This window comes from Octodon degus, unplaced genomic scaffold (assembly GCF_000260255.1).
Source record: "Octodon degus isolate 3935 unplaced genomic scaffold, OctDeg1.0 scaffold00305, whole genome shotgun sequence".
Taxonomy (NCBI): domain Eukaryota; kingdom Metazoa; phylum Chordata; class Mammalia; order Rodentia; family Octodontidae; genus Octodon; species Octodon degus.
The window spans coordinates 593,862-610,060 of NW_004524881.1; the positions used below are offsets into that span (position 1 = coordinate 593,862).

General features: G+C 36.9%; 1 pseudogene; it reads left to right on the forward strand.

Moving 5' to 3' along the window:
* Positions 1-1,686: 1,686 nt before the first annotated feature.
* The window catches only part of LOC101562998, a 59,435-nt pseudogene continuing 44,922 nt past the window's right edge, over positions 1,687-16,199 (forward strand).

Genomic DNA, 16,199 nt, shown 5'->3' on the forward strand with positions numbered 1-16,199 from the left:
TCTCTCTCTCTCTCTCTCTCTCTCTCTCTCTCTCTCTCTCTCTCAAATAAATAAAAAAAAAGAGAGCAAATGGAGGAGTAGCAGCAACAATGGCAACAGAGAGAGAAAGTCTGTCTCTCTGTCTCTCCTACATTACATGCAGGTTATCCACCCCAGGCTGGGTGTAACACTCCAACCCATAATCCCAGTAGTACTAAAACCCATAATCCCAGTGGATCATGAGTTAATCTCAAGCTCTAGAAGTCTCCTGATTGCATGAGGCTTTAGGGGGACAACTAGATACAAATGTAACAGCCATGATTAAAAAAAACCACTCCATAACATAGAATAATTAAAATGCCAGAAATACAACATAAAAACAGAATTTGAAAGGCTGCAAGAGGAAAGCAGTGAATCACTTATAAAAGAAAACCCATCAGAATTACAACAGATTTCTCAACACAAACCTTATAGGTAAGGAGAACGTGCAATGAAGTATTTTAAACTCGCAAAGAAAATAACTTTTAACATAGATAGCTATTTTCTGAAAAATTATCTTTCAAAATTAATGACATTTCCATGATAAAAAAAAAAACCTGAAAGAAAAGAAGTTCATGCCTATCAAACCAACATGCCAAAAAATTTTCAAGGATATCCTAGAAGAGACAATCACCAAATGTTCCAATAAAGTGAATACATCAGGCAGGGCTAGCAAGTAAGTAGAAGGAAAAGAAAACAAAATAACAATAGGAAAATGATAAAAAGAAATAAGTCCTTAACTATCAGTTAGTACTATCAATGTAAATGAACTCAACCTACCAATCAAAAGACAAATTATCAGAACGGATCAAGAAACAAAACTCAGTGGTATGCTATATACAAGAAACACATTTAATATAAAAATTCATAAACTAAAAATCACAAGGTGTTTGTGAGATATAAAAGATGTAATACTGTGTGAAAACAATATTCCATTCAATAGGAACCCTAAAACAAGCAGGGCTGGCTATCCTGTTTTCACACAAGTGAAAACATTCAGAAGAGGCTAAAAAGGACTTCATATATTGGTTCATGGAACTATTCAATAAGGGGAAGAGATAATTACATAAGCACCAAAATACAGTGTATCCAACTTCATAAAACAAATTGTAATGGACATAAAAGACCAGATAAACATCAGTGCAATTATAGTGGGTGATCTCAATACCCTACTATCACAAATAGATTAAGTAAACAAAAGTCAACAAAGAAATATCAGAATCAAGCCAAGCCTTCAAACAAATGGACTTAATAGATATAGACAGTAATGCCTTGGTTCCTAAACTCTTCTGTTTCCAAATAATTTAGTCTGTGAACAGAAGCATTCAGCAAAATTTTGCTTCTGTTTGTGAACTCACATCAGTTCACTACCACAACTACCTCCCCTACATAAACACAATGTGCAGTTCTCTTCCCCACACTCACACATGGTCATGGCTTCCTCTAGTAGAGATCACAGTCATGGACAAACTTAGCACATTTACTGTGAAGTTTTTTGTGTGCCTTTTAGTACATACAGTACTTTGATTCATGATGAATGCTTCCATTGGGTAACAAACACAACCATGGTCACCTTCCTCACACAAACACAGTAGCAACCATCTTCTCCAAAACTATAAAACAAATTAAGTTTGTAAACCGAGGTACCACTGTATTATTCAACCCAGCATGGCTCCAAAAGAAAGTGCAGAGCAAGCATGGGGTGAAAAGAAAGAGCAGAGCCATAGTGAAGGTGACAAGAATGTGCGCAGCAAGAAGAGGGTAACAAAGAAGTGCAGAGCAAGAATGGTAAGAAGGTTTTGATGAAAATAACCATTGAATTGAAGAAGGAAATTGTATAAAAGCTTGAGTGTGATGTTTGGGTGACTTATCTGGCCTCAGACTACAAGATAGCAAAATCAACAATGTCAACTCTTGAAGAATAAAGATGCCATCAAAGAAGTTAATGTGGCAAAAGGAGTAATGAGGTTAACTAAGCCATGGGCACAAGTGCTGGAAGAGGTGGAAAAAGTTTTGTTGGTGAGGCTGAATGACAAACAGCTGGCAGGTGATACAACATTAGTGAAGCTATGAACTGTGAAAAAGCCAGGAAATTACAGTGATTATTGTAAGAAATTCCCTCTACCAGGGCAAAAAGTGATGAATTTAAACCAGGTAGAGGGAGATTTGATAAATTCTGCAAGAGAAGTGGTATCCACAGTGTGATAATACGTAGTGAGGCTTCCAGTTCTGATAAGGTTGCTGCAGAAGCCTACAAGAAATAAATCACAGAATTCATGAAAGCAGGATACATGGCTCAATAAGTATCAACTGTGCTGAAACAGGGCTCTTCTGGAAGAAGATGCAAAATAGAGCCTATGTCACACAGGAGAAAGTGCATTGCCTGCAACAAGCCCAGGAAGGTTAGACTGACCCTTCTGCTGTGTGGGAACACAATGACCAATCTGAAGATTAAGCCACTGCTGGTATACATTCCCAGACTCTGCATTCAAAGAACAGAATGTGAATGAGGACCTATTGCCTTTTCCTTGAAAGACCAATGCAAAAGCTTGTGTCACAAAGCAACTGTTCATGGAATGAGTGCACAAGGTGCTTATGCCTACCATTAAGAAATATTTTTCTGACAACCACCTGCCTAAAAGGTGCCTTCTTCTGATTCATAGTGCCCCAACATACCCTCTAGCCCTGTTGGGTGATGTGGCTACTGAGTATGACTTCATAAAGGTCAAATTCCTCCCCACCAATACCATACTTCTGCAGCCAATGGGCCAGCAAGTGATCTGCAACTTCAAGAAGCCATACACAAAGATACTCTTCACCAGGTTTAATGTCATTCAAGAGATATCTTTGACTCCAAAAAATTCTGTAAAATACAGCTCAGGGCCAGCCAAATAGCTAAGTGGATTAAAGTACCTGCAAGCAGGTGCAGAGGCTAGGAATTTGGTTTCTGGGCCTACTGTGCTGGTCCCCCTGCCAAGGCACGCTGAGACAGTGATTGAGACTGGGTGTGGTGGCATGTGCCTGTGATCCCAGTTGGAAGGCTGTAAACAGGTGGATCACTATGAGTCCAATCTAGTAGTGAGACCCTTAACATCCTATTACACTTCCCTAAAATACAAAAAGAAGAAAGAAAGAAGAAAGAAAAAAAAAAAGAAAGAAAGATCAAGTGAGCTTAATGTCTTCCACTGGATCAATCTCTCTGACAAAACCTGAGATATCATGTACTGGACATTTTTTTTAATGTACTTAGTACAGGGTCTACAGAGTGTTCAGGGTTTTACTATGTAGATTGAACTTGTAGTGATTCTCCTGTTTTCAGCCTCCCAAGTGCTGGGATTATAGGCATGTACCACCACGCCCAGTCTCAGTCACCATATCAGCATGCCCTGGGGGTGGGGCCAGCATGACAGGCTGGGGACTGATCCCCGGCCTCTGCATTCTGCTTAAGCAGGCACTTTAGTCTGCTGAGCTATCTGGCTGGCCTTGGACCTTAAACACAGCCTAGGGAGGACTGTGGGCAGAATGTGCCACTGAACATGGCTTTTAAGGGCCTGACCCACAGGTAGCAGAGGAGACTGTGTGCATGGGCAAGACTATGAGTCTAGACATTGATGGTGCAGACATAGATGAGCTTGTTAAGGACCATAAGGAAAAGCTGATGGCAGAAGATCTTGCTGAATTCCAGCATCAACAGCAGAAGGTGCTTGTTGAGGAGCAGGAGAAGAGGAACACATTAAGGAAGAGGAACATTGGGAGGAGGCTAGCTAGGGTGTGATAAAATCCATTATGGAAAAATGCAATGAGCGCCAAGATTTCCTTGAGAAACACCACTCCAACATTGCTGTAATGAACAGAGTGTTGGATCTGATAAATAATAATGTGGTCTTTCACTCCAGAGGGTTATGCAGCACAGGGAAAAAATGGTGATATTAGACAGATTTTGGGGAGGTCGAATCTGACCCTGCAGCTAAGAGGCAAAGGAGAGAGGAAACCTCTGAAGGAGAGCTCCCTAAAATCTCTATGGAGGGGGCTGTCCTTCCAAGGTGTAAGTTCTCCCCACTACCTTCCTGTCCTCCATGCCAAGAAGTCACCTTAAGCAAGGTTAGGGTCTTTCTTCATACTAGACTGCATTTTGTTTCATATTTCTGTTTTTAAAAGTTCATATGGTTCAGAATGGATTAACTTATTTACATTGAACCTTATGGGAAAATTTGATTCAGTTCATAACCAAAATTGGTTTGCAACCACATTCATAGGGATCAGAACAGATTAACCTTACTTATATGAAACTTTATGGAGAAACACGATTTTGTTTGTAACCATAATAGTGCACTAAAGTACCACTGCACAGAGCATTCCATCCAACAAAGACACAATGCACATGTTTTTTGTCCATACATAATACTTTCTCCAAAGTAGATCACATATTAGCTAATAAAGCATGCCTAAATAAATGCAAATGAATCAAAATTATGCTGTAAATGTTAGCAAAAGAAACCACAGAAACAATGCAAATGTATAGAAATTAAGCAACACATTCCTGAATAATCAATGAGCCATTGAGGGAATTAAGGAAGAAATAAGACAGTTACTAGAAAATGATAATGCCAGTACAGCATAGTGGAACTTATGTGACACAATAAAAGCACTTCTACAGAGAAGTTTACAGTGGTGAAGTCTTATATCTGAAAACAGATCAAGCCCAAATAAATATTAATGCATCTCAAGATCTTTACAAACCAGAAACAATCCAAACTCAGAGTTTGCACAGGAAAGAAATTAGATTGCTTCTCAGCCTTTTGGCTAAGATCAAGTGTATGAAGGAAATTAGAAAAATTAGTGTAAAAACTAATACAATGGAGACTAAGAAAATAATTCAAAGAATCAATGAATCAAAGAGCTGGTACTTTATTATTTTATTTTCATTTTTTAAAAAATTATTGTTTCCTAATTTTTTTTTTGCAGAACTGGGGATTGAACTCAGGTGCTTGAACTTGCCAGGGAAGCGCTTATTCCACTGAGCCATCTCCCCAGCCAAAAGAGCTGGTTCTTTAAAAGAATAAATAAAATAGACAAATCTTTAGCCAATCTTACAAAAAATGAGATAAAAGATACAAATTAATGTAATTAAAATGAAAACATGAAATCATAATAGACACCAACAAAATCCAGAAAATCATTATCACTTACTCCACAAATATATAAACCAAACAGTTGGAGAACTCAAAAGACATGGAGAGATTCCTAGATATGTATGAATTGCCAAAAGTGAACCAAGAAGACATAAAACAATGAACAGTCCAATAACAGGTAATGAAACTGAATCAGTAATAATAATAATTTAAAAACTACTGACATTTTCCTGATCCTAAAAGCAGACAAGGGTCCAACCCTAAAAGAGAACTAAGAACCAACATAGAGGCAAAAGACATTAACAAGATATTGGCAAATAAAATGTAACAAATCATCAAAAAGATCCTACATCATGACCAAGTAAGCTCCATCCTGGAGGTGCAAGGATGTTCCAACACATACAGTTCCATAAATGTAATTCATGACATTCATAGTAGCAAGTATAAGAAAATTACATGATCATCTTAACAGATTCAGAAAAATCATTTGACAAAATCCAACATCTATTCATGATAAAACCCTGAAGAAAATAGGCATGGAAGGTCTTTATCTGTTTTGTAAAAGCCATTTAAAAAAATTAAGAGTAAAGTTAAACTTTACGGTATTGTTTTTTATATATACAAAGAATTACAGTACATGTTTATGGGGACTCCTAGCACAGGGTTCCCCTCTTTTTCACTAGACATTTCACTTCCAGCTGACAGTCTGAGGTGACAGGGCGGGGTGGGGGAGGCAACAGTGATGGGCCTTGGCTGGATCCCCTGCCCCTACTCTCTCTTAAAAATATAAAAACAGATCTCTCATGCCAGCTTATTTCTTTGCCAAGGCCTACAAAGCTGCTCTTCCACAAACTCCTGTGTGCTGCACTCACCACCCTTCGCACACCTACATACATACACAGACAGCACCACCTCAAGCTGGGAGACTACCTGCTTAATCTACCCTGGACCATAAAATACCAGGACTGTTCATTTGTGCTCTACTCTCTATGTTTGCTTGTCCATGGTGTAAAAGCCATTTATGACCAACATGCTGCTAACATCATATTAAATGGGGAAAATCTGAAAGCCTTTCCTCTAATATCAGAAACAAGACAACGATGTCCATTTTGACCACTCCTCTTCTACATAGTTCTCAAAACATTGGCCAGAGCAAAAAAGAAAGGGAAAAAAAAATAAGAGGACTATGTATAGGAAATGATGAAGTTAAAATATCATTATTTGAAAATGATGTGATACTTTACATACAAGACTCAAAAATCTCCACCAAAAGGCTCCTAGAACTGATAAGCAAATTCAACAGTGGAGTAGGATGTAAAATCAGTATGCAAAAATCAATAACATAGCCCAAGCCCGTCCTGTGAGTGAGAACTTCCACCACACTCTTGGGAGCCCTGCAGATCCACCAAAGCCCAGGCCCGGTGAGTGTGTGGGAGAGCTTCTGCACTCTCCTGCTCCCCCCATACTGCTCCAGACCCAGCCCAGGCCTGGCATACAGGCCTGGGGTGAAACTCTGCAGCTGAAGTCCATACAGTGAGACTAGGGTCAAAACCACACAGCTAAGCCAGGAGCAGAACATCTTGCCAGAGGGGCACAACAGGCTCATCTCCAAAGGCAGCAGCAAGAAGGAGCTGAACACAGTAGCCAGACCCAATCCAGGCACAACTTCATGAACTAGAACTTGTTATATTGGTACTTGAATTTCATTAGGTGCAAAGGTTATAACTGCACCAAAGCTCTACACCAAAGGTCAGAGGTCAGTGCTACACGAAATGATAAAGACAAGGAACAAAATGCAATCTCAGGTCTCAAGCCCACCCAGAACAAGTGCAGAGTACACTAGCTCAGCTGAAATTTATGAATAAATAGTGTCGGAAATAAAGGAACAACAGCAGAAAGGTATAGAGGAACTCAGAGTAGAATTAATTTCTGGAACAAAAACAGAAATCTCTGAATGCATAGCATCTGAAGTAAAGAATCAAATACAGAAATAGATGGAGAAAACCAAATCTGAAAAAACCTCTGTAGTAAAAGAATTAATAACTGCTTCTAAAGAAGACATTGATAAAAAAAATAGAGGAGATTAGAAAAATGACAGATTCGTTGAATGAGCAGTACAGGAAAGAAATAGATCACATAAAGCAGAGTCAAAGAGATGAAGAGGAACTTAAAATCTCAAACACAAGCCTGCAAAACTGTTTGAGTGAAAGTGAAGACAGAGCTTCAGATCTTGAAGACTCTGGTGCAGTTAGTGAAAAGGTAAGAAAAGATCTCTTAAAAGCAACCAGGATAGAGGAAAAAAGAATTCATTACCTGCAAGATGATGCAAAGATGAACAATGTGAGACTAATAGGCAGCAACGAGAAAGAAGGAGTCAATAAAAATGATATAAAAAAATATGGGCAGAAGCAATAACAGAAAACTTTAGAAATATGAGGAAACAATCTGACATTCAGTAACCGAAGCATACAGAATGCCAAATAACTTCAACCTAATTAAAAACACACCTAGATATATAATAGTCAAGATGCCTGAAATCCAGCACAAGAACAATATACTGAAAGCTGCTAGAGAAAAGAAGCAGATCACATTCAAAGGAAAACCCATCAGAATTACGGCCGACTTCTCTTCACAAACCATGAAGGCAAGAAGAGCATGGAGCAGAGTACTTCAAGTTCTCTATGAAAACAAATTCCAGCCCAGACTACTATACCCTGAAAAACTCTCTTTCAAGTTGGATGGAGAATTGAAATACTTCCATGACAAAGAACAGCCAAAGAATTTCATGATGACAAAGCCAACCCTACACAGACTACTGAAAGATGTTCTAGAGAGGAACAAAAATGATGAGAACTCCACGAACAAGAACAGAAGCAACTCACTAAATAGGGCAAACAATTAAACACAGGAGAAAAAGGAGTAAACAACAGCAAGTAAATAATATGTCAATTGTAATTCAACACATCTCAAGTCTAACCATCAATGTAAATGGACTCAATTCACCAATTAAGAGAAATAGACTGGCACAGTGGATTAAGAAACAAAAACCAACAATATTCTGTACAAAAGAAACACACTTAACTCATAAAGAAATTCATAGGGTGAAAGTCAAAGGATGGAAAACAATTATACATGCCCTACACCTCAGAAAAAAGCAGGGGTAGCAATTCTGTTCTCAGACAGTCTCAACTTCAAACCAACAATGATCACATGAAATAAAGAAGGCTACAATATACTGGTTAGGGGAAAAATTCAAGAGGAAGAAGTAATACTCATAAATATCTATGCACTAAACACAGGAGCACCCAACTATATAAGACAAATCCTAATATACACGAAAAATCTAATATCCAATACCACAATCTTAACAGGAGACCTTAACACCCCCTTATCCCCAAAAGATAGGTCAACCAGACAAAAAAAATAGCAAAGAAGTAATAGAACTGAACAAAACTTGGAACAAATGGACTTTGTGGACATATACAGAGTGTTCCACCTAACCACAGCTGAATACACATTTTTTTCAGCTGCACAGGGGTCATTTTCTAAAATAGACCACATACTAGTCCATAGGTCATGTTTAAGTATATGCAAGAAAACAGAAATTATCCCATGCATATTATCTGACCACAGTGCAACAAAGTGGAAATAAATAACAAAAGAAACCAGAAAATCCCCCTAAATACATGGAAATTAAACAACACCATACTCAGCAATCAATGGGTTACAGATGAAATTAAGAAATTCAACAATATCTACAATTCAATGAAAATTCAAACAAAATTTATCGGAATTTATGGGATATGATGAAAACAGTTCTCAGAGGGAAATTCATAGCTGTGAACTCACACATTAGGAAAACAGAACGGGAACAAATAAACACCCTAATGCTGCACCTCCAACATCGAGAAAAGGAAGAGCAAACCAAACTCAGAGCCCAAAGACTGGAAGAAATCATGAAGATTAGAGCAGAAATTAATTCACTTGAGAAGAAGAAAACAGTTCAAAGAATTAACAAATCAAAAAGCTGGTTCTTGAAAAGACTAAATAAAATTGATAAGCCCCTAGCTAACCTCATCAAAAAGAGGAAAGAAAAAATTCAAATACAAGCAATAAGGAATGAAAAAGGTGTAATCATCACAGACCCAGTGGAAATTCAGAAGATTATCAATAGCTACTTTGAAAATCTTTACACTCACAGAATAGAAGACACAGAAGAAATGGACAGATTCCTAGAACAGTACAAATTACCAAAACTGAATCAAGAAGATATAACAATTCTCAATAATCCAATAACAGCCAATGAAATGTAATAAAAAGCCTGCCAACAAAGAAAAGTCCAGGTCCTAATGGATTCACAGCTGAATTCTACAAGAAATTTACATAAAATATAATCCCTACACTACTCAAACTCTTCAATGAAATTGAAAAGGAAACAGTTCTCCCAAAATCATTCCTGGAGGCAAGTATTATACTGATACCAAAACCAGGTAAAGACACAACTAAAAAAAAGAACTACAGGTCAGTCTCCCTCATGAACATAGATGCAAAAATCCTCAATAGAATCCTAGCAAATAGAATACAGCAAATCATCAAGAAGATCATACACCATGACCAGGTAGGATTTATCCCAGGGAGGTAAGGATGGTTCAATATTAAAAAATATATAAATGTAATGCACTATATCTATAGAGCAAAAACTAAAAATCACATGATCATCTCCATTGATGCACAAAAGGCTTTTGACAAAGTCCAACACTCATTCATGTTCCAAGTCCTACAAAAAATTGGAATAAAAGGTCTCTACTTCAACCTGATAAAAGCCATCTATGACAACCCAATGGCTAATATAATTCTCAATGGGGAAAAACTGAAATCTTTTACTCTTAGATCTGGTACATGACAAGGATGTCCTCTATTACCCCTCCTATTCAATAAAGTTCTGGGATCATTAGCATGTGCCATTAGACAAGATGGGAAAATAAAAGGAATAAGAATAGGTAAAAAAGAAGTTAAATTGTCATTATTTGCAGATGACATGATACGTTACTTGGAAGATCCAAAAAGCTAAACCAAGAAGCTACTAGAATTGACACAGAAATTCATTAGCACAGCAGAATACAAAGTCAACACCCAAAAGTCAATAGTATTCCTCTACACAGATAACAAAAACACTGAGAGGGAAATTATAGAAACAATAACTTTTACAAAGGCACCACAGAAAATGAAATACCTTGGACTTCATCTAACTAAAGAAGTCAAAGATATTCTCAGGGAAAATTACAGTACTCTGAAAAAAGAGATCGTAGAGGATTTCAGAAAATGGAAAGATATTCCCTGCTCCTGGATAGGAAGAACCAACATTGTGAAGATAGCCATACTCCCAACATTTTTGTACAAATTTAAAGCAATCACTATCAAACTACCACCAACATACCTCCCAGACCTACAGAAATCATTCCTCAAATTTATTTGGAACCAGAAAAGACCTAGAATAGCAAAGGCAATCCTGGTCAACAAAGACAAGGCAGGAGGCACTACAATTTCTGACTTGAAATTATACTACAAAGCTACTGTCATAAAATCAGCATAGTATTGGGAAAAAAATAGACCTGAGGATCAATGGAATAGATTAGAAGATGCAGAGGCTTCTATGAACACACTCAGCCACTTGATCTTTGACAAAGGGACCTAAAATGCTTACTAAAAGAAAGAGCCTCTTTAACAAATAGTGCTGAAAAATGTCTCTCTATATGCTGAAAACTAAAACTTTACCCAGGTCTATCACCATGCACTAAACTAAAGTCAAAATGGATTAAAGATCTAAACATTAAAACAGAAACACTAAATCTCCTGTAAGAGAAAGTAGGAGGAACTCTTGAAGACATAAGGGTAGGCAAAGAGTTAGTGAACAAAAATCAAATCATACAGGTAATACTTGAAAGAATTAACAACTGGGACAATCTCTTATTAGGAAGTTTTTGCACGTCAAAAGAAATTATCAACAAAGTGAAAAGACAACCCACAAATTTGGAAAACTCTTAACTAATAAGCACTCAGACAAAGGTCTGCTCTCTAGAATTATTAAAGAGCTAAAAAACATTAGGATCCCTAAATTTAAAGAACCCACCCAGAAATGGGCATCTGAGATGAACACACACTTCTCAGAGGACGAAATTAAAGAAGCAAATAGATATATGAAAAAATGCTCCACATCACTAGACATCCATGAAATGCAAATTAAAACAATACTGAGATACCATCTCACCCCAGAAAGAATGGCTATCATAAAGAAATCAACCAACAACAAATGTTGGAAAGGCTGTTGGAAAAAGGGAACCCTTCTCCACTTGAATGGAAATCCCATTCAAGCCAGCTATCACCCTACTGGGAATTTTCCCAGAGGGACTGAAAATTTCATATCATAGTGATATATGTGTACCTATGTTTATAGCAGCACAATTTGTGATAGCCAAATCTTTGAAAAAAACCAAGATGCCCGTCACATGAGGAATGGTTGAAAAAGATGTGGTGTTTTTATACAATGTACTATAACTCAGCTGTAAAGAATGATAAACTCAAAGCCTTCATATTTAAGTGGATGTCACTTGAAGATATACTTATAAGCAAAATAAACCAGACACACATGTGCAAATATCATTTTATCTCCCTAGTATAAGAACTCAAAAGAAGAATTACAAATAGAAAGGTATAACACAATGAAAAGGAAAGTGAGAACTTGAGGATTGGACAATGAGGAGAGGGCAAGGAGAAAAGCTAGGAAACATGACAGAAGCAAAGCCATACATTTATACACACAAGATGGGTAAGGCAATGATCCTGAGAAACATCAGCAGGTTTTTGAAACTAGCAGTTAATTGGTAGGATTCTCACCCTGACTAACTATACATGCTGAATACCTGTGAACCAAGCAACTGCACTGAAGATAGCAATGTGTAATAGAAGTGTCACACTTGGAATGCATGTCATTCTGGTCTTCTAAATATGTACTTCTTGCCATGATATACCAATTATTACCATACTGTCTCTCAAGTAAATTTTTTTTCTTTTTTTTAAATAAAGGGTAATAAATGAAATAAAAAGACACAAGAAAAAAAAGTCACAGGACTGTCCTACAATGCTGTATATGGTTAGATTTCTAAATTTCTATGTAAAATATGTAAGTGTTTATTTCTATTTTTTAAATTAGTTTTTCTTCATATTCTGTATGGACTTAAAGTTTAACACTTTAATACTTGATGGAAAATACCTGTTCCGTGTTATGCCTAAGATGTTTGATATTTAGACAGATAGTTTGGGTAAACCAAACTGCATATGTTTCAGGGTAATAATAAGTTTCTCTTCTGGAGGGTTAAAAACCTAAGTTTCCAGATCAAAAATTGGAGAAAAAGAAGGGCTGCAAGGTCAGCCAAAACTTTGGCCTTAGCCTTTCAAGGTCAGTGAAGACTCAGGACATAGGAGAACCTGTACTGTAACATTATGTAACTCAGTTGTGCCCCAAATTTTCTGATCAAGGAGATTATGGAGCCACAGAGGAATGTGATCAATGATGTATAGTGTGCCTAAAGAGAGTCACATGGAGAGAAAACATTCTCTTGGCTTTCACAGAGAACAAATTGGTCAAGCAATGGCCATGACTCATCCATATGGCTGACACTGACAAAGGATCTGCAAACTGCAGTACAGGGTTATAGGATAAATCTTGAGGGTACTTGACTGATCTTATCAGATACAAAAGTTACATTTCTTGTTATATAGGTCTTGCTTTATCTTGGTCTTAACCATAGCAGAACAGTATAAAAACAAGGTATATAAAGTAAAGGCATAGGGAAAATGGCTCAGTGGAATAAGCACTTCCCTGGCAAGTGCAAGGGCCTGAGTTCAATTCCCAGTTACACACACACACACACACACACACACACACGCATGCACACACACACACACAAAAACAACCCGTCCTTTGGGGAAACTACCCACTTGGGCCCCCCTCCTGTCCCTCTCTCGGGACAGGAGCTTTCTTTCTCCCAATAAATGTATTCTGCTCAAAAAAAAGTAAAGCCATATTAATCCATATTAATATGCTGAGCTGTGAAAGGCTCAGGTCAACAACTTCTGCATATAACCCACTACTATTGTGGCCACTTCTGCAGATAACCCACTACTATTGTGGTCTGCTGGACTGTGTTGTATTGTTTTGCTGAATTCATGCACCTATAGTATTTAGATGCTAATGGAATACCCATCTCTGACAGGACTAAACAAAAAAAAGGGATACAAAGGAAGGACCATTTTGTATTTGTATATACAGAATAGTTAGGATAGATATATAGCTACTTTTGCTTAATTCAATGAGAAGAAAGATTTGTACTAATAGTGTTTGGATAGGATATCTTGTCTGCATCTTGTACTATAGGTAACCACTAAGAAGATAACAATGTACAATGTATTAATTATTGAAACTGTCCTATTCATCAGCTTTGAACTTGTTTCATTGATATTTGTTTCTAAATAACATAACATAAAATAAAATAAAAATCAATAACATTCCTATGCACTAATAATGAGTGCACTGAAAAAACTAGAATAAAACCCATTTATAATAGCATTTTAAAAATTAAACATTTAGGTATTAACTAAGGAAGTATAAGATCGGCTTCAATGAAAATTGCATCACTCTGAAAATGGGAATCAAAGAAGGCATAAGACAAGGAAAGATATCCCTTGCTTTTGGATAGGAAGAACCAACATAAGCAAAATAACTGTATTTCCAAAATTGATATATGGATTTAATGCAACCCCAATCAAAATACCGCTATCATTTCTCACAGAGTTAGGGAAAATAAGCCTAAAACTTTTATGGAATCAAAAGAGATGCAAAATATCAAAAGCAATCATGGATAACAAAAGCAAAGCAGGTGACATCACAATCCCAGAATGGAAGTTATATTATAAAGCAATTGTGATTAAAACAGTCACAAAAGCAGCCATGTAGACCAATAGCAAAGAACAAAAGAAACAGAAACAGCCCCAGATATATACACATAGTTATTTGATTTTTAACAAATGGTTAAAAAAAAAGCAATGGAAGAAAGATAGGCTCTTTAATAGTACTGGGAAAATTTGGTACCCACATGCAGATGACTAAGTCTGGACCTATGTCTTTCTTTTTTTTTTTTTTTTTTATGGACCCATGTCTTTCACCAAGCATTGAGCTAAAATCAAAATGGATCAATGATCTAAATGTTCAAACAGAAATAAGCTGGAAGATAAAATATGTACCACCCTTGAAGACATAGTTGTAAGTGAGCTCTATCTGAACAACACTGACAGAAGAGTTCAGAGCATATCATTGCTGGCTCTGGGACATAGGAATGCCTTGCTAATTACAAGATCCCAGAACAGATGTACAGAGAAGTTCCTAAAGCCCTGTTCATGGACTTCACATGAAACTGGGAGCAGGTTTTCAGTAGGGTGGCCTAGACATGACATGAGCCTGAGACATGGAAGCTGTATGTTCTCATGGGTTACATTGAGATTTGGACATCATAAGAGGGCACAGATGCCAAGAAAAGCTTGTTATCATGGCTTTCCTCATGATAGCCTGCCCTACTTTCTCCCTGGGGTTGTTTTATCTAGCCTTTCCCTTTCTTCTTCAGCCTAAGCTCACTTTGCAGAGCCAGTTTCTCCCTCATTTTTCACTTTTACTTTTCAAAACAAATTTTGCCACTGCTTTTTGCTCATTTTTTTCAATTCTTTGAAAGGAGAAGAATCTGAAATCCAACTTCATGAACAGAGATAAGCAACACAGAACCCAGTAACATTTATTTGGAAAGCCACTTTTAGAAGGAGCTAACCAATAACAGAACCTCAGTAGCATAAAACATAATACTGAGAATCAACAAATGGGATCATATTAACTAAAAAACTGCTGAACAAGGAAACAACCAGAACAGTGAAGAGAAAACCTGAAGAATGGGGGAAAAATTTTCAGCTATTCCTTGGACAGAGGGCTAACATCAAGAACACATAAAGAACTAAAAAAAAATTAGACTCCCAAAAATAAAAGACTCAATTTAAAAAATGAGCAACTAAGTAAACATTTCTCAGAAGTATAAATGGTTGATAAATACACGAAAAATTGTTCATCATCACTGGCCATCAGGGAAATGCAAATGAAAACTACATTGAGATGCCATTTTACCCTAGAAAAAAATGGCTATCATCAAATAATAATAATAAATAATAATATATATCAAATAATAACAAACAATAATAATAAATTCTGATGAGGATATGAGAAAAAAGAGATTTTTCTACATTTTCGGTAGGAATGTGAACTAGTACAACCACTGTGGAAATCACTGTGAAGATTCCTTAAAAAAAAAAAAAAAAGCCAGCCACCAGAACCGGACATGGCAGTGCCAACATGTAATCCCAGCACTGGGGAGGCTGAAACAGGAAGAGGATCACTACAAGTCTGAACACATAGTGAGACCTTGTACCAAACACATAAAGTAAAAAAACAAAATGAGAGAGAGAGAGAGAGAGAGAGGAAAGAGAAAGAAAAGAAAGAAAGAAAGAAAGAAAGAAAGAAAGAAAGAAAGAAAGAAAGAAAGATCCTTCCATTTGACCCAGTTATCCCCCTTGTGGATATCTTCTCAAAAGAGTTAAAATTGCCATATTAGAGGGATACATTCATATTTATATATTTGCACAATTTAAAATGGCTAGGTCATGGAAATAGCACATATATATCAGCTGATAAATAGATAAGGAAAATGTGGTATTTGTACACAATGGAGTACTACACTGCCATAAAGAAGGACAAACTGAAAGTATTTGTAAGTAAATGGATGCAACTATAAGACATAATGTTGAGGGCTGGGGAGATAGCTCAATAGAATAAGCGCTTGCCTGGCAAACACAGGGTCCTGAGTTCAATCCCCGTTTCTGCAAAAAAAAAAAAAAAAGACATAATGTTAAGTGAAATAACCACACAAGCTCAAATATCTCATGTTTTCATATGAC